Source organism: Microtus oregoni, unplaced genomic scaffold (assembly GCF_018167655.1).
Source record: "Microtus oregoni isolate MIOR12 unplaced genomic scaffold, Mior012 000050F_ref0000143, whole genome shotgun sequence".
Classification (NCBI taxonomy): Eukaryota; Metazoa; Chordata; class Mammalia; order Rodentia; family Cricetidae; genus Microtus; species Microtus oregoni.
Window position 1 is genome coordinate 14434547 of NW_024543256.1, and position 23731 is coordinate 14458277.

A 23731-nucleotide genomic window follows, 5' to 3' on the forward strand; every position below is an offset into this window, starting at 1 on the left:
GCAGTAATTAACCTTTGGGAGGAAGAAGCCTGATCCATTGCTATCTGTTTAACTCTATAGCTTGAATTCTCTATACCTGTTCCTTTCCTTTTGGCTTTACCTTCAGCCATTTTGACCTTTTCCTAGCCAAAAATATCTTGGACTCAGTTATCATTGTACTTGTACCATAATCTCGTGTAAAGAGACTTGCTTCTTGCTATGTAGCTGCTAACTTTCTCGTTAGATACCTTGCTGTAGTGTAGTCTTCCCTAGCCTATTACCACTGTGGCGGTAGCTTTGAGGTGGTGTCTTAGTGCCTTTGATTAATTTAAGTATTTAATTTTCATCTTCCTTGAATCCATTTGGTCTCTCAATTGAACAGATTTCTGCTAAACAATTTGGTGTTATATATATATATAGTCTCTTGTTGAGAACTTAATAAAATGTCTGTAATGTATGCAACTTGATCTGTGTCACATCTACTGATTTCTCTGCAGAAAGTTTGTCTTTGGTGTCTCCCTGTCCAATGTATCTCTTATTTTTTTCCAAGACATTTTAAGCAAAGCAACAATGGAAAGACTTTAAGATATTTGAAGTTTGCTGAGAATTAGAAGCAATCTAATTCTGTGCGGTGTATCTAAACTATATGATGCATAATGCCTCTGGGTTTCTGCCACTTATTCCTGGGGATCCAAATTCTTATTCCTTTTGAACCAATTTTGCCTCCTACATCAGTGTTTGGCATTTAAGTTCAGCCCTTCAAAGTAAACTTGTGATTGTAAGCATGTACAATTTCAACATAAATTATGATGCATTCCAAGATTTTTAAGTGGGTTTCTTTGTGTGTGACTACATAAGAATGTGTGTTTTCTTTGACATTCTTAGTGATTTTAGAGTTGGAGAATGCTCCTTTCTGAGACAGGATTTCTCTGTGTAACCCTAGCTGTCCTGGAACTCCTCTAGACCAGGCTAGCCTGAAATTCAGAGATCTGCCCGCCTCTACCTCCCGAGTCCTGTGCCATCACTGCCTAGGTAGGTCTTTTGTTCTTTTAAACCTGGATCGTGTTTTTATTTTATTATGCTTCCGTTGATTATGGGGATAGCTGTAATACAGTTAAACTTTTCACAAAAGTGATTCCAGAGGGATTAGAGTAAGCTATGATTTTTTTTTTCTGGAAGAAGCTGAGGGAGCTAATTATGCTACTTCCTGAAGGATTGAATCAGTGCGTCAAGGTTCATCATTTCAGAATACAGTAGTTACTTATCTATAGATAATAATATTGTAAGAACCATATTGGCTACCTGGAACCATTAGGTATTATATAACCATATTATATAGCAAGTTTTTCCTATACAGGCTTACCTGTGATAGTTTTGTCTATAAGCTATGCACTGTAAGACAACAACAAAACTGAGCAATTATAGCTCCATTAATAAAATTGTCAGCATCACTATTGTGCCTTGGGGTCATTAAGTGAAGTAATGGACAGCTGATGTGATAACTAAAGACTAATAGGCTGTTAGTTAGCATATATAGTGTGGCTATGCAGGGCAAAAGGATGGTTAAGCCCAAGGCAGGATTGTGCAGTAGCATTAGGTCTCATGTGACACAACTTAAAGTTGTTTTATTTCTGGGTTTCACTCTAAGACCCAGACTGGAACTCTAATAGCTAGGGTGAGGCTTTGAGGTCATTCTTTAACTTTGAACTATACCTAGAGCAAGGCAACTGCCTGTGACATTAAGGAAAGTGCCATAAGCAAACGCCTACAGTGGGAGAACCTCTAATGTCTTAAACATTGGTTTGTTGTGTTTTATTTATTTTTGAGATAGAGTCACCTATCTGGCCTCTAATCGAGGTCTTCCTGCCTCTACCTCATGAATGCTGGGATTAAAGGCGGGTGCCACTCATGTTTTTTCCCATTTATTTTAAAAATGCATTTATTTAGTCTGAATGTGGCGATCACAGAACAACTTGGAGGAATTTTTAAACCATTTGGCTCTCGGGCATCATCTGCAGCAGGTGCCTATAGGCACTAAATCATGGAACCAGACCCAGCAACCATTGAGTGGTGGGAGGAGGGTTGTGTCATCGTGTTTGAGGCAAGGTCTCACTGTGTAACCCTGGCTGGCCTGGGACAGGCTAGTTGCAAACTTGGAGGTCTGCTTCTTGAGTGCTGGCATTAAACATGAGTCCATACTTGGCTCCCAACAGTAAATATTTTAGTCTGTTTTGTTTTTAATGATACTTTCTGATCAGTGGACTTTTCTAGCATGTGGGTCCTGGGCATCAAACTATGTCATCAGGCTCTGGAGGCTGGGCCATCTGACTGGCCCTCTAAGGTTTTTTGACAGCTTGTCAAGCCAATGCTTCCATAAGACTGGATGAGCCCGTCTCCACTTTCCACATCTGGAGAAGTGTTTTCTGCTGGAGACAAGGGTGTAGTGCATGCCTGGTCTTGAGACTGGAGCAAGGAGGTCACCATGAATATGAGTCAAGTGTATCTCGGGCCACATAGTGAGCATCTTAGAAAAAAAGGGGTTTTCCGACTAAAAGTGTTAGGGACAATTCATAGTACATGACTCTTAAAACTGAAGGTTATTATGAAAAACCTGGAATTGAGTTTTTGAAAAACATCTCTATTGTCCTTCAGAAGAGAATCTAGTGATAGGTGCTTTCCACAAAATGAAAAATAAGTAAATGACAAGGGAGAGCTTGCTGTTCTGAAAGACTCACTTTAATTGCCCCCAGGCTTTTTGCAACCCGCACACAATAGGACCTAAAGAGGTCTGGGTACAAGAGGGCCATGTGTCTTTGGAGTCCTTCAGGGCACCATCTGTGGTAAGAAGCCACCTTAGTCATCTCCCCTGACCTCTTGTAAATTGAAATGGGAGACAAAACAGCTACATGCAGGCACACACCCTCAAGTTAAATCCCTGTTCCATTTACAAGCCAAGAGTTGACCAGTCTTGTACCTGTTAGGATTTCACTAGTGTCTCCCAACTGCTGGCCCTGCTTCTTGCAACTCAGTGTCACCCTGGCCCTGGACACAGCTTCTTCAAACAAGGGCTCTTTGTTGATCTGCCTGCCTCTGTGGATCCCTCCTGAGTAGTGGTATTAAAGGCCTGTGCCACCACAGTTGACTTTAGATAGCATTTATGTGTATTTGTATGTAAAAGTTTGCTTACTTAGAAACAGGTACCCTTGGAGGCCACAGAGGGCATCAGATCACCTGGAGTTGGGAGTTGCGGGTTCCAAGAGCAGTAAGCATCTTAATGGCTAAGCCACCCTCTATTCCACTGTCCATGTCAGGTAAAAAGCATGATACTCAACGGAATCTTGTTAAGGTAAATCTTTTTAGAATCTGTTTGGGATACACACGCTTCAGTAGTTTTCCATCTTTTTTTGTTTGTTTGGTTGGTTGTTTGGTTTGGTTTTTTGAGACAAGCTTTCTCTGTAGCCTTAGAGGCTGCCCTGGAATTAGCCTTTGTAGACCAGGCTAAAGATGATCTTTTAGGGCTGACAAGATAGCTCACCAGATACAGGTGCCTGCTCCCAAGCTTTCTTGTGCCCATAAAATCTTCGGCCTGAATCCCAGGACCTGTTTTTGCTTAGTGCTTGGGACGAGCCACTAACTCAGGCAAATATTTTCTTTTTTCTTTTGACGTTTTTGAGACAGGGTTTCTCTGTGTAGCCCTGACTGTCCTGGAACTCACTCTGTAGACCAGACTGGCTTTTAACTCACGGAGATCCGCCTGCCTCTGCCCCCTGAGTTCTGGGGTTAAAGGCGTGCGCCACTGCTGCCCAGCCATACAAATATTATATATCTTGTTTTAAAATTACATTTATAGCCAGGTGGTGGTGGCTCACGCCTTTAATCCCAGCACTCGGGAGGCAGAGGCAGGTGGATCTCTGAGTTCGAGGCCAGCCTGGTCTACAAGAGTTAGTTCCAGGACAGGCTCTAAAATTACAGCGAAACCCTGTCTCAAAAAACTAAAAAAAAAATTATATTTATATAGTAGCAGGGCAGGAATACATACCAATCTGCAGGAGACAGGTCCTTCTACTCTGTAGGTCCTGGGGATTGAGCTCAGGTGATCGGGCTTGGCATGAAGTGCCTGTATTTGAGCTGTTTTGCCAGCCCATGCTTTATATCTTTTAACCTCATCTCATTTCCTCCCCATTACCCTATCCCCAGCAAACTGTTTTATTCTCTGCCTCTGGGTATTTTCATTTTAGAGTCCACACATAAATGATCTATCTGTATGTATCTTTCTCCACTTCTATACTGTCCTCTAGGTCCATGCTACGGCAGGGTCTCCTGTTTTTACTATAACTGAACAATACCCCTTTATGTATATTTACCACATCCTCTACCCATTTGTCTGCCATACGTACCTAGCTCCTTTCCATTTTTATTGTTTCGTTTTGCGATAGGGTCTCGGAGCATAGGCTGGCCTAAAGCTTGCTATGTAGCTTTAGTATCTTGATAGTCCTACAGCTGCCGGACGCTAAAGTCACAGCTATGTACCACCACACCTGACTGAAGCATTTTCTTTTCCAGCACCACCCCTGCCTGCTGCCATGCTCTCTACCATGATGATGACAGTGGCCTAAGATTCTGAAACTGTAAGCAAGACCCAAATGCTTTCTTTTATAGGAATTACCTTGATCATGTTGTCTCTTCACAGCAATAGAACAGTGACCAAGACACTTCCCCCATGCACCTTGTGCTTGCCAAGAATTCACTCACATCTTGCTGTTTGAATCAGGGCTTTAATGTAAGCAGTATATTGGGCAGAGGTTTTACATCGCCTGCATGCGGGAGGCCAAAAGTAGTCATGCTGCTCACCTTCTTCAAGATCTAGAGAAAAGTCCTCTAATGATACACTGGGTGAGGACTCCTATCTCCGTCCAGGCAGGGGAGCTGCCCTACAGCTAATTCCTTTCCCTGGACTGGCTGCTGCTCTGCCTCCTGGCAGAGAATATGCCCCTAATGAGTAGTCACGTTCTTTCCTGCAACCAGACTCACAAAGCCTGTCACTGCTACACAGCTGCCACTAGGGGGAGCAAAGTAGAGGCTCTAGAGAAGGAAGAGACTGCTTGCAGATGGCTGGAGGCTCTTAGCAGTAGGATGTGAGATAGCCTAAGCACCTGTCAGCTTTCCAGGCACCCCAGTAGCCATGGTAACAACACAGTGCCCAGTTCACATCCTATGGGCAGACTAGTGAATGCGCATCCCCCATGTGAGGAGTTCAGTGTATTGTGACAAACAGGCTTTGTGTTGGCTGAGAAAGCACATGTGGGTGCAACAGGGCTCCAGAGTCTGAGGTACCTTTAGTCTCCAGGAAGCTTCTACTTTCAAAATAATATTTTAATTACTATTTTGAGTTTTATACAACATCTTTCAATCACATGCGCCCCTCCCCCAAATCCACCCTCTCTGCTCTCACTCCATTACCTACCCATCTTCGTTTTCTTTTTCTGGAAGAGGGTGGTTTAGACAGGGTCTGTCTGCATAGCCCTGGCTGTCCTGGAACTCACTATGTAGATTAGGCCAGCCTCGAACTCAGAGATCCACCTGTGCCTGCCTGACTTCTTGTAATTTTTTTAGGATTTATTTATTATGTACAGTGTTCTGCCTGTGTATGCCTGTATGCCAGAAGAAGGCACCAGATTTCATCATAGATGGCTGTGTTGTGAGCTACCATGTGGTTGCTGGGAATTGAACTTGACCTCAGAAAAAGCAGCCAGTGCTCTTAAACTCTGTGCCATCTTTTCAGCCCTTAACTGTATTTCTTTCTTTTTTCTTTTTGGTTTTTTGAGACAGGGTTTCTCTGTATCTCTGGCTGTCCTAGAACTCTCTCTGAAGAGCAGGCTGGCCTTGAATTCAGAGATCTGCCTGCCTCTGCCTCCCTGAGCGCTGGGATTAAAGGCGTGCGCCACCACTACCCAACTTTAATTGTATTTCTTTTAAGACTTTTTTAGTGGTTGTGTTAGAGTTAGGAATATATTAGTTACAAGTAATTCATGTCCACTATCAAGCAACACTTTGCATTCCCAAACTACTCTTGAGTGGGGCCTGTCCGGGAGTGTGATTGACGTACCAAAGGTCACACCATGCGGCACACCACACCTGTCTGCGCTCTATGAGCCACCATACAGTTAGTGAACTGGACAAGGGGCTGGAGATTGAAAGACACACAGAGACAGGTCATCCTTGAAACAGGAATGCCCCAAGAATGTCCCCTTTATTGTGTTCAGGGGCAGTTTATATAGGGATCCTTAACTGATAGCCACACCCCAGCCAAACCCACCAGAAACCACTCTCCTGCCATCAGGAACTCCTGAGGTTCTCATGCTCAGAGCAGCTGTAGGAAAACCAGTTGTTTACAAGAAATTCAGGATCTGGGGTTCACAGCTCCCAACAACCATTAAGGAAAATTCACTCTTGTTCCCAGCAGCCATAAAATGCCAATAGCGCCTCTGCTAGTAGCAGGATCTCATGCCCATTGCTCCCCTCACTATGCTGGGATGTTTGTCTGTCCTGCCTGAGCTCATACAGGACCTGTGCACAGTGTCACAGTCACCGTGAGTTCATGTATGCAACTGCCAGTTGTGTCTAGAAAGCACTGTTTCCTTGAAGTTACCCGTTACTTCTGCCTGGAGTCTTTCTGTCTCCCTCTACTGTGAAGATCGATCCCAGAGGCTTTGGGGGAAGGTGTAATCTGTAATCCCTATTGACCAAGCGGTGGTGGTGCACACCTTTAATCCCAGCACTCAAGAGGTAGAGGTGGGTGGATCTTTGTGAGTTTGACTGTCTTGAAAAAAAAAAAACCAAAAAACAAAATGTAATCCCTACATAGGGCTGAGTAATCTATAGATAATCTCTCAATTTTTGTATGTTGATCAGGTGTGGGTTTCTGTGTTTACTCACTATGGCTCCAATAAGTTTCTCTAGTGAGGATGGAGAGATGCGCTTATGCCAGGATTTTCCCCACCGAGCAGAATGGTAGATGGGGCAACTTAACAGCAGGCTGCTTAATCTTGCACTGGTGGCCCCTGAGAAATATTTTTAGGCGACCAAATATTTTGGTATATAGGTGAATAAACAAGTGTACAAATGAGACTAGGTCAAATTTATTTCAAAATTTCTTTGGACTGCATGTGATATTAAAGATGAAAGAACATTTAAGTTCTGATGAGGTGGATTGCTTGTTTATTTTACATGAAGAATTAAATTTTGACTGAATATTTGATGCTACAGGTATAGGGTATCCTTAAGGAGTGACTGATGTCTAGATTATATACTAGTCACGCTGACCACACCACTTCAGAGAAATGTGGAGTATAAAATGGCAGAACTATGCTTAGGGCCCTTTCAGAGGTTGCTTGAAATTTTGTCCTAATTCCAAGCCAATTTTTTAAACAATTTTTGTAAAACTCATTAGTGATTTTAAATTTTTAAATTTTTTTATTTTACATGTATGAGTTGCCTACACACACACATTTGTACCATGTGCGTGCCTGGTGCAATCTGAGACCAGAAGAGCACATTAGGTCCCCTGGCACTGAAGTTACATAGATGGATATTGAACCTCACACTTGGAAGATCAGACTCTGATCCTACCTAATTGATAAGCCATCAATCCAGCCTCAAAACAGGAATTTCTAAAAAATGAAGTATTAGGACCAATACAATCCAAAGATACCCCAATATGATACTTAACATTCTAAGGAATGAGGATTATTATTAAATGAGTAAATTATTAAAACCCTCTTTTCCATATTTTTTTTTTTTTGGTTTTTCGAGACAGGGTTTCTCTGTGGTTTTGGAGCCTGTCCTGGAACTAGCTCTTGTAGACCAGGCTGGTCTCGAACTCACAGAGATCCGCCTGCCTCTGCCTCCCGAGTGCTGGGATTAAAGGCGTGCGCCACCACCGCCCGGCCTCTTTTCCATATTTAAACCATGGATTTCTGTAAGAGCAGAAAACTTTGTAGACTAAAAGCGCTGCAGTTCATCTCATGGTCATCTCGGGTGTGAGTCAGAATGGTTCAGGCAATGTCTGTCAGCATTGTGCAGCACGATGGCACGCACGGCAGTGGGAAATGCACTTGTATGTTTAGAGCCAAGATGACAGTAAGAGTACAGAATGCAGCAGAGGCGTGCCACCAGGAATACCTTAGGCTCCCTGGGCGCTTGGTTTGGAATTCATTTTGAGTTGTGGCTCCTTCAGTAACCAACTGCTGCCTGACTTTACAACGCCGGCATTTAATCACATGACCTCATGTGGAGTCGAGACCCACGGTTTAGGAAGCTGTTGTTTACAAATAGGGAAATGGATAATTAGGGCTTGCTGTGATAAGAAACACAATGAGATTTCTTACACAAGGTGCTATGCGAACTCTGGAATCCCACTCCTAAGGCTTAGCAATCAGGAAAGACTTCCTGGACACATTTTTTTCTTTTCAATACAGTCTTGAACGCAATCCTCCTGCTTCAGTCTTCCAGCACCTAGCACTTTTGTCAGCACTGATCCCTTCTGCGCTCTGCTTCATTGCTGAGCGCCTTTGTCTCGCTCTTCAGCTGGCATTCCTTGTATGGTTCTCCACCTTCCCTAAGCCTTGGGCTTCACCTGTAAACCTTGCTTATTTGCCATTGGGAGAAGCATCCCTCAGCTCTGGAGATTCCCCAGTTAATATTGCCTTTCTGTCTCACCCTGCAAACACCCCCCCCCTTTTTTTCTCTCAATTTACATAGTGCTATGAGTCAAGCACTGTCTTTGAATTAAAGAAATATTTATTTATTTTTAAAGATTTATTTATTTTAGCTATACGAGTACTCTATCTGCATGTAAGCCTGCATGCCAGATCAGGATCCTGCTATAAATGGTTGTGAGCCACCATGTGGTTGCTGGGAACTGAACTCAGAACTTCTGGAGGAGCAACCACCCCACCGATGCTCTTAATCGCTGAACCATCTCTCCAGCCCCCCTTATCTGGTTCTTATTATTGTGTGTATGTGCATGGGGGGTGGGGAGTGTGCACGACAAAAAACAACCTTGTGGAGTCTGTATGTTTTCACCTTCCACTTTCCCAGGGTGCCTCAGGGGTTCTATTGCTGTGATACACGCCAAGAATGGCTTGTGGTTTGTTTCAGTTTGTTCATCACTGAGGGAAGTCAGGGTAGGAAGCAAAGCAGAGGCAGCAGAGGAGTGCTGCTTACTGGCTTGCTCCTTGTGATTTGCTTAGCCTCCGTTCTTACACAATCCAGGACCACCTGCCCAGGGGTGGCACCATCCCCAGCAAGCTGGGCCCTTCCACATCAGACATTAATTAAGAAAATACACTACAAGCTTGCCCACAGCTCAATCAAGGGGTATTTTCTTGATTGAGGTTCCCTCTTTTTTATTGTTTTTATGAGGTATGAGAGTTTACTTGCATGTGTCCGTGTGAATCCCATACACACTTGGTGCCCACAAAGGTCATATCCTCCGGAACTGAAGTTACAGATGGATGAGAGCCACCATGTGGGCGCTAGGAACTGATCCTGGGTCCTCTGAAAAAGTGCTCTCGCCTGCTGAGCCATCTGTCCAGCCCCTGAGGTTCCCTCTTCTAAAGTGATTCTAGTTTGGCGTCCAATTGGCATAAAACTAGCAAACACGCATGGGTTTGGGGGCTTAAACCCAGATCACCAGGCATGAATAGCAAGTGCTTTTGCCTGCTGAGCCATCTTGTTGGCTATTGTGTGATACTATTCCTGTAGAGACATGAAAAACATACTCGTCCAAGATAGAGGACCGAGGACAGACCAAGTTAAGGATATACCAAAATCCAACTTGGTGAGTCAATGAGTTTTATTGGGGTTACCTACAATAATATGAGTCAGGAGTTACTTATGGGAGCAGAAATGGCTAAAAGATGGCTGCGTCACAAAAGTCCACCCCAACATGGATCATGGTGCATGAAATCTAGAACTCTGGAGCACACTGCACAGCCTACAGGCAGCTCAAGGGGTTGCAGTGTCTTTTCCAGGCAATATGACTAGTCCTTGCCTCTTCCCGCAGTTCAGCTGGTCTCTGCCCATCTTCAGTCAGATACTGATTGAAACAGGATGTAAAACCTGTAGCTAGCTAGCCTGGTGCTGTATGCCTGAAATCCTAGCACTTGGGAAACTAAGGCAAGAGGACTGTGACTTAGAGTCTGATCATGATAAAATTTATTTAAAAAAAAAGGATAAGAGAGAAAAGATAGCAAACCTATGTATTTGTGTGTTGGGATGTTTGAGCATTTTTGCCTGGATAGCTTCTGCAGATCCTCATGAAGGTGAAGTTGAGCAACTGAGTGAGGCCACCTTAAGTATCTTCAGGGATTATCATTTTTGTTTGTTTTTACCTTTTCTCCCTGGGTGCTTACTTTCATTTCTATATTCACTTTTATGCATATATGTATCTTGCTTGTATGTCTGTGTATGTGCATCACATGGTACCTTCGGAGGCTAGAAGAGGGCATCAGATCCCCTGGAAGTAGAGTTACAGATGTTTGTGAGCCACCATTTGGGTTCTGGGAATCAAAGCCAGTGCTGCTGAAAAGGGAGCCAGTGTGCTTAACCACTGAGCTGTCATTCCTACCCTGTTTGTGTCTTTTTAAGGACAGTGTCTCATGTAACCCAGGCTGCCCTGAAACACACTATGTAGCTGGGAACGCATTTGAACTCATTCTCCTGCCTCTACGTCCCAAATGTTACAGTGTTTGCAACTATAGCTGGCTTCGAGAAGGACTGTCTGGAAAGGACAGGGAAGTTGTAGAACCAAGGGAATCTGGGGTACAGGCTTAAATACATATATTAAGTGTATAAGGTAAAAATTGAGGTATGAGACATTTAATTTAAAAGAGAGAGAGAAACAGATGCCAATGAAGAAGGCCCTAAGGGAAAAATTGTGTTTCTTTCAAAACGTTAGACCTAACAGTGTCGCAGAAACTTTGGGAAAGGTGACTAGGAAAGAAGTCTTTCTCAAAAGCTGCCGCCCCATCACAGAGATAATTTCAGTGTATGTGGGAGCCATGAACGGTAGAGGCCACTGCAACAGCAAGGAAGTGGATGATAATCTAAAGTAACAGTTTGACAGACAGAGTCAAGAGCCACACTTAGAAGGTGCCACCAGGAACCGACTGGGAATAAACAGGAAGTCAGTGCAAACGGGAGGCACTCTTCCCTTTCGCTGACTGACACAGAAGCGTCATGCATATTTATCAGGTTAAGATAGGCTGTGAAATAGTCCAAGGGGGTAATTCACACATCTGCCACCGGAGCCTTAGTGCTGGGAACATTTAAATTCCTCTAGTAGCTCTTTAAAAATAGTCGGTGAATGACTGTGCTTCAGAACAATAGAAGTTCCTGCTGCTCCCTTGTAAATCCCTCTTTCTACCCTCAGCCACACCTTTCCAAACAGCCACTGATTCCACCACCTCCTCCTGCTCATCTTTTTTGTTTTGTTTTGTTTTTCAAAACAGAGTTTCTCTGTGTAGCCCTGGCTGGCCTTGAACTCACTCTGTAGACCAGGCTGGCCTTGTTTTTGTTTTTTTCGAGACAGGGTTTCTCTGTGGTTTTGAAGCCTGTCCTGGAACTAGCTCTTGTAGACCAGGCTGGTCTCAAACTCCCAGAGATCCTCCTGCATCTGCCTCCCAAGTGCTGGGATTAAAGGTGTGCCCCCACCACCGCCCAGCACCAGGCTGGCCTTGAACTCACTGAGTTCTGCCAGCCTCTGCCTCCCTAATGTGGGGATTAAAGGCGTGGCCCAACATCTTCCTGTGCACCTCAAGTCCTTACATTTGAGACTTACAGGGTTTAAATTCCTGCTGGCTTTCTCTCTATCTATCTCTTTTTTTTCTGATACAGGTTCCTGTCATGTAACCCAGGCTGACCTAGCCTTTACTATATAGTGCAGGTTTGCCTGAAACTAACAATTCTCCTGTATCAGCTTCTGAAGTAGCTTGCAATCCCAGGCAGGAACCATCATGCCTGCTGATTCACTATTCTTTAAAATGAAGATTTTAATTTCCACAGAAAATGTGTTATTTGTTGGCTGGAGAGATGGCTCAGTGGCTAAGAGCATTGCCTGCTCTTCCAAAGGTCCTGAGTTCAATTCCCAGCAACCACATGGTGGTTCACAACCATCTGTAAAGAGGTCTGGTGCCCTCTTCTGGCCTTCAGGCATACACACAGACAGAATATTGTATACATAATAAATAAATAAATATTTAAAGAAAAAGAAAGAAAATGTGGTATTTGTCTTTCTGGGCCTGACTTATTTCACAATGTTAGTTCTATCTATTGCTGAAAATAACAGAATTTCATTGTTTCTATAGTTGAATCATATTTTATTATTTTATACATACTGTCAAGTCCCAAAAGAATTCAAGGCAAATGACTAACTGGTGCCTATTAGCATACCAAAGCGCACTCTACCCTGATCCACCCCAGCTCCCTTGACCCTAAACTTCTCAGGCCCGGGGGCTGGGCTTCCCTTCCCTGGCTTCTCTCCTATAAAAACCTGCCATTCAGTAGGTGCTTTCTTGGTTCTCCTGACTTTCTTTACTCTCTTGGTCCTTGGCTCCTTTCTTTGTGTGTTCATGCTCTCGTTCCCCTCCTCTCACGCACCAGTTCAATATGGATCCTTCCAGATGCCTCTGGCTGTACTCTCCCTCAATCTACAATAAAACCATGTCTTCGTTTCATTCACAAACCAAACTTTTTTTTTTTTTACAATTCATCCGCTAATAAAATTCTCAGTTGACTCCCTATCTTGGCTATTGTGAACAGTGAGGCAATAAACATGGGAATGTAGGTATCCCTTTAACATTGTGAAACTCTGTTCTCCAGGAATGCCCTAGCTCTTACTTTCCCGAATTTAAAGCAGCTGGGATTAGCCACAAAACACCCTCGCAAGGATGGCCCCTTTTACTAATTCCCTCCTAGCAGGAGGGAGGGCTTCTGAGGAGCTTGGAGAGAAGGAGAGCTTCACAAAGCACTACCCTAGCTCAAGGAGGCTCTACCCATCCCCCAAGTTAGTTAAGCACTTAATGAGCTTGGGGGGGGGTTCTATGGTAGCTTCATCATCTTAAATTGGTCATATGACTTCCTGTAGGTAGCCCACGCTCCTATAAGCAATATTAATTAGGCGCATTGACTCGTCATGCTAGGTTACTACAATAGACTGTTCTTTGGTCGGCTGTATTCTCTATATGGGCTAAGCAGATATTCACATCCCCCTAGGGAAAGTTAATACTTTAGATGTACAACCCGTAGTGGTATTATTTCTAATGTTTCTTTTTACATTTTAATCTATTTTTAAAACTACCATTCAAGGTACTATATATCCTTATGGCATTTTTGAACAAAATGTGTTTTAGTAGATTTTTCTACCTCTTACTCATAGAGATCCTCCTGCCTGGGTCTCCCAAGTGCTGGGATTATAGATGTGTGCTACCATGCCAGGCAACTGAAACTTTGATTTCATGTAGTCTCATTGGTTGAGTCTTGGGGCTAGACGGTAACCTCTGATGAATTATTGTACTCTATGTAACTGACACAAGCAAAATACAGGTTACTTAAGCCAGAGAGGTGGTGGCTCAGCGGTTAAGAGCACCGGCTGCTCTTCCAGAGGAAGAGTGTGTGCTTGATTTCTAGCACACACATTAAGTGACTCACAACCATTTCTAACTCCAGTTCCAGGGGATCCAGCACCCTCTTCTAGCCTCTGTGGGCACAAGGCATACATGTGGCACACATGTATGTACATGCAGGAAAACAGATATAAAATAATTATTTAAGCCGGGCGGTGGTGGCGCACGCCTTTAATCCCAGCACTTGGGAGGCAGAGGCAGGCAGATCTCTGTGAGTTCGAGGCCAGCCTGGTCTACAAGAGCTAGTTCCAGAACAGGAACCAAAGCTACAGAGAAACCCTGTCTCGAAAAACTGAAGAAGAAGAAAAAAAAAGTCAGGCGGTGGTGGCACACACCTTTAATCCCACTACTTTGGAGGCAGAGTCAGGCAGTTTAAGGCCAGCCTGGTCTACAGATCAAGTTCCAGGACAACCAAGACTATTATACAAAGAAACCCTGTTTTGAAATACAAACAAAAAAAATATTTAAAAAAAAGGCATGCAGAGCAGGGCAGTGGTGGCACACATCTTTGATCCTGGCACTTGGGAGGCAATGGCGGTGGATCTCTGTGTGTTCTAGGCCAGCCTGGTCTACAGAGTGAATTCCAGGACAGCCAGGCTGTTACACACAGATTCTCTGTCTAGAAAAACAAATAGCAAAACAATAACAAAAAGATACAGAACAAGGGCTCCAGTCTTGCTCTTTAGAGCCACCCCCGCCCCTTCTTTAACTCCTAACAATAGTGAGTCTTGATTTCTAGATATTGCCATTGGAATCGAATCACACAGCACAAAGCCTTTGGGAGATGGCTTTATTTTTTGTCTCTTATTAATGGTAGGGACTGAATTCAGGGATTTGCTCATGAAACTGTGCTACATCCCCAGCTCTGGACTGGCCTTGTCACCCAGCCTGATTGTCTGGAGCTGCTCTGTTTGGTGTTGTCACTAATTGTATTTATTTTTTAAGAAAGGGTTTCTCTGTGTAGCTATGGAGCCTGTCCTGGAACTCTGTAGACCAGGCTGGCCTCTAACTCACAAGATCTGCCTGTCTCTGCCTCCCAAGTGCTGGGACTAAAGGTGTGCACTACCACTGCCTGGTGTTTGTTGCAACTATTCTGACAACAGTGTAGTCATATTTCATTGTAATTTAGGTTGTTTGACTTTGTTTTGTATTCTGAAACAAGGTATTTTGTAGCCAAGGATGACCTTGAACTTGTGAAGTAGCAGAGGATTATTTTGCATTTCTGATCCTCCTGCCTCCACTGGCTGAGTGTTGTGATTACAGACACATCTCACCATGCCTAGGGGTCAGTGTGTGTTCTTTTTCTGATTTTCATGTTTTGGTATTGCAGGTGGGCACTACCTTGACCAATTTACATGGTACTGGGGCTCCAACCTAGTTCCTTTATGTATGCTATGCAAGCAGTTTACTGAGCAAGCTACATCCTCAGCTCATCTGGATTCAGACTTTTATTTGTTTCCTATTCATTTCTTTTAATATAACTGTCAAACTCAACAAGATACTTTTCAACTCTTGTTTTTTCTCTCTCTTAGTTTAAAAAATAGTTGTTGGGGGCTGGAGAAATGGCTCAGCAGTTAAGAGCACTGGCTGCTCTTTCAGAGGACTTAGGCTCAATTCCCAGCACCCACATGGCAGCTCACACTATTTGTAACCTCAGTTTCAGGAGACTCAATACGTTCACACAGGCATACACACAAGCAAAAAATATATATTCGTATTATCTTTGTCTATTGTAGACGTGTGTGTGTGTGTGTGTGTGTGTGTGTGTGTGTGTGTGTGTGTGTCTGATGTATGCAGGTACCCTCTGAGACCAGAAGAGGACATCAGATCCAGTGGAGTTAGAATTTTAGCTGGTTGTGTGCTACCCAAAAGAGGTACTAGACACCAAACATGGGTCCTCCGGAAGAGCAGGGAGTGTTCTTAACTGCTAAGGCATCATTCCTGATCCTAAACACTTTTCAATTGTTATGTAAATGCTATGCATACACATGTATCACCGTGCTCGTGTGAAGAATTTTAGATGTTGCTTATTCTACTGTAGATGAACAGGTAAAAGCTATAGCCTTACTCTACCAGTAGAGGCTAATGGGAGAACAGAGTTCAGCCTTTTCCAGACTATAATGATGAGGGTCTCTCTCCAGCTTTACAACGGAAATTAGAAATTGTAGAATTCCAGCTCCATCCGTCAGTAATAAGGCGACTCTTTCCTTCCCTCACTGGGATAACACCGAATGATCAAGTGGAGCATTCTGGCTTTTGCTATCACCCACCAGGAATAAGGCCAGTACCCTCCCCACCCTTTTATGCCAATGGAGGCCATGTGGGGGACAGCAATGAACAGCTCCTCCTCCCTCCCCTCTGGAGGTGTCAAGGGAAGCCTAGTCATGGAGTTCTTATCCCCTCTAGCAGTAAGGAGGAGGCTTCTAATGTCACTGGCAGTGAGGGTAGGTGGGAATCTACACTTCTATCCCCAAAGGGCGGCAATACGAAGGTGCTCTGGCTCCTACTTCCTGTACTGAAACAGAGAAAGCCAGCTAAATGGCAAGACTTAGATAAGAGCTCCCCACAAAGAAGCTTCAGTAAAAGGATATAAGAAGCCTGAGTAAGCGCTCACAGGCATATTAAACATAAGTACACACACACACACACACACACGCTAAGACTACAGCGGCAGGCAAGCAGAATAGCTCTGCAGGTAAAAGCATTTGCTTTGCAAGCCCAAGGCTGATACTGGAAACCTGAGGTGGGGGAGGAGGACCTTTCCAGGGTTGTAAGGTTAAGATGCAACTGCCGAGGTGAATCACTTGGGACAGCACCCGCAATGGAAGCTGACTTTGAGCTGATGAAAGATTTTGCCATTTGTGCCGTTCTTAGGACTGTTGTAAATGTTGTAACGTGGAGTACCTAGTAAGATTCCTTGCCCATGGTAAGTGTTAGTTCTGTTCTGTTCTGTACTCCCTCGTCGGAAACAACGAGGAGGCAATATCAACGATAACTCTGTTCGGAAGGTTGGCAACGAGTGGGCGGGTGGAAGGAAGCTTGGATGGAAGGGCAGTTGAATCTTGGTGTCCTTATCAGGGCCTTCAGAGATTTGACAGTAGCAGCTACCACTGCCTTCCTCCAGTTTAAATAGTATTGGCTACCATGCCCAGTCACGTTTCAGTGAGGTCTCAATGTGGCCCTCAGTATCCCAATTTGGGTGTTAAAGGGAGAGCTTGTCACTTAATATCCAAATTGCAATTTGAAATCATGTTTTCTGGTTTTTTGTTTTATTTTGTTTTTTGTTTGTTTGATTGTTTTTCGAGACAGGGTTTCTCTGTAATTTTGGAGCCCGTCCTGAAACTAGCTCTTGTAAACCAGGCTGGCGGGCCTGCCTCTGACTCCTGAGTGCTGGGATTAAAGGTGTGCACCACTGCCTTCTGGCTATGTTGCTATGTTTATTTTCAAACTGTGTCACTCGACACTTCTGTGAGGAGAATGGAAATAGTGTTTGGAAATTGAGCAGCAGTAGGACATTAGAAGTCACCTAACTTTAGGAGTCATCTACTCTAATAATTGGACATATTTCATTAACTTGTTCCCCTGCAGAGAAAAATCTTCCAGCCCAGGCTTTTATGGAGTTGCCCTACTCTCTGCAGACAGCAGAGGGCCTCATTAGCACAAACTCAATGTCCTGGCAAACACTCAAAAAGGGAAGTTAACCAAGGCTCTAGGAGCGCAGTAAAACTTTAACAGAACTGGGCAAGAAAATTGACTGGTCAGCTTAATTCTGTTTAGGGAAAAAAAGGACAATGGAGGTTGGACAGAACGTTCTTATTGTTCCCCTCTTTGTGGTTGAAGATTCATCTAAAATCCCTAAAGTGTTTTCCTTACCTCAGCTAGTAATCGGGATCCTGGTTAGCGTTGCTAGGTTCAGAAAATAAAGGCACAGGACTTAAAGAGAACGACACTGAACACTGTATTTTTAAATGTTATTGTCTTAAAGGAAAAAAAGGAAGGCTGACTAGGGACTACAGGACCTCAGTACGTGGGCACCCCAGCTTTTCTTTCTGCCTCATATATTCTGGCCCAGGTGCCAGACAGGTTGCCAGATATGCCAGTGGGCACAGAAGAAGAACGCCAAACAGAATCCAGCTTCTCTAGGCAAGGGACCAGGAGAGAGGCAGCCTGACAAGACAGAACGCTTCTCAACACCACTGCTCTACTGCAGCCAAATACCACAAAGAAAAATGGCCCCAACTCACCCAGGCCGGCGAGGACTGAGTGTCAAACCTGTTTCCACCCTGGCCAGGATATGAGGATAGGGACTCTCACCCGCACCAGGTTCCAGAAAAATTGCCTTGTATGGAGGTGGCTTTTAAGAAGCAAGGCCAGGCAACACCGATACTAACATTTTCTTTGCTGTTTGTTTGTTTGTTTGTTTGTTTTTCTGAGATGCCTTTAACCGGATATCCCGGTTTTCACTGGGTTGTTCTAATTTTAAATTAATCTGGATCCTGAGATTGAAGTCTAGCAAATTGTCACCACCCCAAGCCTGGGCAAGGAAACTGTAAGACGTTTTCTGGACGCAGCATCAAGTGGGTAGGTCCTGGGCACCCCTTCCCCGCACCCTGATGGCTGCTTTTAAAAATTTTCTGCCGATACGTGTTTTGTTCCCTCTTGTTCATCTATCCTAAACATCAATTATGGGAACAAAAAAGGCAGTCCAAGCTCATGTGTCTTCTCCAAGGAAGATGTCTCTGACAGGATGATTATGTGAAGTAAATGAGATAAAACACATGAAAAAAAGGCCCTTGATACCCAGGAGTTGCTCAATAAATGTTATTTTTCTTCTTTCTTATTGTAGCCCAGGCTTACCTGAAACATCGTTTTTATTGAAAATTCATACACTATATTCTAATCTCAATTTCCTCTCCTGCCTCTCTCTACCCAGATCTTTCCTTGGAACTTCTGAATCACAGATATTGCAGATGTGGGCCATGGCACTGGGACACCGAATGTCTCTCTCTCTCTCTCTCTCTCTCATCTCTCTTTCTCCCTCTCCCTCTCTCCTCGCCTCTGCTTACTCGACAAGAATCTCCCCATGCAGTCCCGACTCATTTTGAATACACAATCATCTCCTCGTGCTTGGTGTCCTGAGTGTTGAGACCAGAGGCATGTCACTTCCCTTTCCTTACTTGAACATTAAAGCTAATGTTTGGACACCCTCACCGTGCCTTCAGCCCAGGAATGAAACTCTCTGACCTTCCAAAACCTCAATGCCATTATTATTTTAGCAATTAGTCAATGTTTTCATTAAAACAAATAAACCATGGTTAATGAAAATCCAGGCAGTAGGAACTGGTATGATGGGATAAAAAGGAAGTTTCTCTCTCTCTCTCTTGTCCCAGGCCACAGTTATCCACTTCCTCTCCCTCCAATTTATTCTAGCAGAGACCTTCCATGCATGCATATGCCTATATATAACCTTCCCCTACCCCTGTGAGCACTAGATTCCTTGTTCCGTACCTTCATATGCTATTTTTAGCTTCTAACAGCCTGGTTTTACTGGGCTACTGACCAGCAGTTGATCCTGGGGTCCATATGAAAACAGTCCTTTGAAACTTGTTGCTACCGCTATTGGAAGGATGTCGTCAAGGATGTTGTGCATTGTATCCCACAGCATCCTCTCAGAGGCCCCTGGGAGGAATTCCTGTCTGATCTTAGCACTGAAAACAGTTGCCCTTCTGAGCAATTAGCTTGTTTTTTATCTCCTGGACATTGTGAATTGTGTAACAGCAAGGTTTCCCCTTTCCTGTTGGCTGCTACAGAGCTTAAAGCCACCTTTTGGGCCCACCCTTTGTGGCAGCATGGTATGCCTTTGGAGCCTTGTGATTGCCCGTGCTCCCAGTCCACCTCCTGTTTTGCTGACCTTGAATTTATACCGTCTTAACATATCTTGTGTGTCCTTATAAGGTATCTGAGCTTCTTTATGGAAGGCGACGAGGTTGGGATATTGAAATGACTGCCTGGCTGTTCACTCACTGCCTCCAGCATCCCTGCTCCCCTCCCTTAACCCCCACCGTCCCTTTCTAGCAGTTTCTCCACACGCCCCTCTTGTTTGCTTAGCTAGGACATCCCCCCCTCCAAACTTTATCTCCATTGTCCTTCACTGCTTTGCAGCTTAGGTGGGAAAATTAGGTTTGTCACTGTCCCCTCCCCGCCCCTGTACTCACTTCCACACTCACTGTACACAATTGTGCTTGCCGTCATCATTCTAGAACAGAAATTCTGGGACTTGGATCTATATTAGGATAACCCTTCTAAAGAATTTTAAAGATTTTATTTCTTTTATGCATATGAGGTGTTTGGGTGCATGTGTGTCTATGTACCATGTGCGAGCCTAGTGCCCACAGAGGTCAGAAGAGAGTGTCAGATGCCCTGGAAGTGGAGTTATGGATGGTTATGAGTTACCATGTGGGTGCTGGGCATTGAACCAAGGTCTTCTGGAAGAACAGCTAGTGCTCTTGACTGCTGAGCCGTAACTCCAGCCCCCGTCCCATTAGGATCATTTACCATCCACCCAGGATTGAAGGTTACAGCTCGCAGCCAGGCACGCAGGGCATGTCAGTCTGGGCCAGGCCTCCACGGATGCTGATGAGATGAATTCTTTTTTTTATTCGATTTCTAATGCATATGCATTTAAATATGCCAGCTCTCAAAAGGTTGAGGCAGGAGGATCCCAAGTTCCAGGTCAGTCTGAATTTCACAACAAGAATCTCTGCAAAACAGCACCCAAATGGTGATGAATGACTGAAAGGAGCTGTGTACCAGGGAAACCGTCCCTTAAAGTTAGAAAGACCAAAAAGGCAAAGAAAAGAGCATGAAGATCCTATGGGAAAATTGGGATTTCTGTCTATCCTAACCTGACACTAAGCAGCAAGGCAATATCCATTAATTCCTTTCTGTTCCTAGGCCTCAGGTTTCTGATTCATTAAACAAACAAACGAAAACACCAGCCTGGTCTACAGAGCGAGGTTCAGGACAGCCAGGGCTACTCAGAAAGACCCTGTCTTAAAAAAAAAAAAAAACAATAAAAAAAATGAAAATAAAAGCAAGAGGACCTCTATGGGCCCTTCTGCTTTTGACAGTTTATGAACTCTACATAATTCTGTTTGGTTTTGAGACAGGGTCTCGTCTAGCCAGGCTGCTCTTAAACTCTCTGTGTAATCAAAGACGACCACCTGATCCTCTTGATTCTGCCTGCCGTGTGCTGGGATTGCAGCATGCCAGGCCAAGTCCAGTATTCCCTCTCGTTTCTTTATGGCCTCTAGCCATTCCTGCCTGGGCCCTGGTGTGAGAGAGTGAGCCCCTTAGCCCCATCCACTTGCAAGACCAGGCAGTTGGACGATTCTGCTTCTTGACCATAGAAGGGAGCCTTGCACAGTTAGAAATTTCCAAGATGGTAGCAATGTTCTTGGATCCAAATCCAAGTTGACCTTTGTAAGAAGTTTAAGGAAAGCCCAGCCAGAGGCTCCGATAGGCCGGCTACTTAGCTGTTTGCTCTGTCCTTCCAAGGTGCCAACTGCAGCAGTGACAGCAGGTGGGACGGCTCACAATGAAGCCTTTTCACTGTTTTACTGTTAATCTCCTGCCACGAGCCTCATTAGAGATGACCATGCTCAGCAGTTAGAGGACAGCACTTGCCTTTTCCTCAGAATGACTTTTTTGTTTGAAACAAGATCTTGCTACTCAGCTCTGGTTGGCTTTGTACCTGCTCTGTAGCTGAGGTTGCCCTCAAAACTCCCCATAATCCTCCTGCCTCGGTCTCCTTAATGCTGACATGGCAGGAATAGAGTGTGTGTGTGTGTGTGTGTGTGTGTGTGTGTGTGGTGTATACCAACTCATGCATGTGGAGATCAGAAGAGAATTTATAGGATTGATTCTCTCCTTCCACCATGTGGGGTTCTGGGGATCAAACTCATATCATCAGGCACACGTGCCATTTCACGAAGCTGAATTTTGATTTTAAATTGATATGTTTTGCTGGGTCTGGTAGCATGCACCTGTAATTTCAGCACTCAGGAGGTGAAGGGAGGAGGATCAGGAGTTCAAGATAACCCTGGGCTAAATAACAAGTTCAAGCCAAACCTGGGCTACACGGGTGATTCTATCTGGTTCAAAAAAAAAAAATGGCTGGGCGGTGGTGGCACACGCCTTTAATCCCAACACTTAGGAGTCAGAGGCAGGTGAAGCTCTGTGAGTTTGAGGCCAACCTGGTCTACAAAGTGAGTTCCAGGACAGCCAGAGCTAAACAGTGAAACCCTATCTTAAAAAAAAAAACAAAAAAAAAATCTATTTTTGAATGCAAACACCTTTCAGACATGCAGAATTTAGTATGTACATGAAACCTGAAAATACTCAACACCCTTTTTCATCAGGGAAGTGTAAACCAGAACTACATTGAAGTCCTGCCTTACTCTGATCAGAATGACTATCATCAGGAAAGCAGGCTGGAAAGATAGCTCAGTCAGTAAAGCACTGGCCTTGTAAGCTCAAGGACCTGAGTTCAGTTCCTCAAACCTAAGTTTTTTTTTGTTTAAAGCAAGCTGGGCAGTGGTGGTGCACATCTTTAATCCCAGAACTCAGGAGGCAGAGGCAGCCATAGAATCTTTATGTTTAAAGCCAATATGGTCTACAGAGTGAGTTTGAGGACACTCAGGGAGGGCTACACAGAGGAAACACTGTTTAGAAAAACAAAAACAAATCAACAAAACCCCTACTATTTTATACAATAAACATGATTATGATTTTAAGAACAAACTCTTTATTCGCACAGCAAAGTGCAGAAACAGGAGAAGTAGGTCTTGTGAGTGATGTCACTGGTCCAGGGCAGGGATTAGGTTCGGGTATGAGATGGGAAATATCTCCCCGTGGTGTGGATGGGAAAAGGTCACTGATGGGAGAGGAAGGACAGCTCTCGGCTTGGTGTCTCATTTCTCACCCAGCTGCCTCTGTCTCCAAATAACTTTAACCCTTGCCCTTGCCCCCGCCCAGTGAAGCTATTTAGGATCACAGACATCCATGTCAAAGGCTACAGACGCCAGCCACTTCAGAAACTAGGACAAAAGATCATCCACAATGCAGAGTTAATCCAAGCCAGAACTCTCCCCCAGCTCCCCAGCCTAGACTACGTGAAACCCCATCTCAAAAGAAGGTGAAGGAAGGGACAAGGAAAGGGTGGAGGGGGAGGAGAGCAAGCAGCAGCCCTAGTCACTACAAAGCTATTAAACTATAGGCCCATAAGACCACACTAGCTTTGAAAATATTTCGGTGGGGCTGGGGTATAGCACAGCGTAAAGGGTACTTGCCAGGTACACACAGGTCCTGGGACCAACCTGCTGAACCACACCTGATAAGGTGAAAGGACAGAACCAACTCCCAGACGCCATCATGCTCTTGAGCTCCATACACGTGTCCACGCACGGACAAAATAAATGTAAGAAACAAAATAAAATGTTTAAATGTTGGCTAATGAAATCAAAGGTTAAAAAAGTAAAGTAAAATTGTAAGATAGAGTCTTACTGTGTAGTTCAGCCTGACCTTGAATTTGTGGTTCTTCTGGGTCAGCTTTACAAGTAGCTGAGATTACAGATCTGCGCCACCAAATTTAGGCAGGATCCTAGTGTTCCTACCTCATTGTCTGTTACTGCTCTGTCTCCTTCATTAAGAAGTCTAGATGTTTCTGATTTCTAAACACTGCCTACATGTATACACGGGCACCGTCTGTGTGCTTGGTGCTGGCAGTGGTCAGAAGAAAGTGTCAGATGCCTGGAACTGCAGAGTTACAGACCATTGTGAGCTGTCCCGTGGGTCCTGGGAATCAAACCCAGCCTCTCTGTACGAGCAACAGTATTCTTAAATGCTGCAACAACACTTCAGTCCCTCTTAAATCTTCATCCATTGGTCATATACCCCATAATAATGTCAGTTCTTCCCCCTCCCCAAATCCTTTAGTGTGCATTTATTGTTTACTACAGCCATTTTCTGAGTTTATTTTCTTTTGCAGATTGAACCCAGGGCTTCAG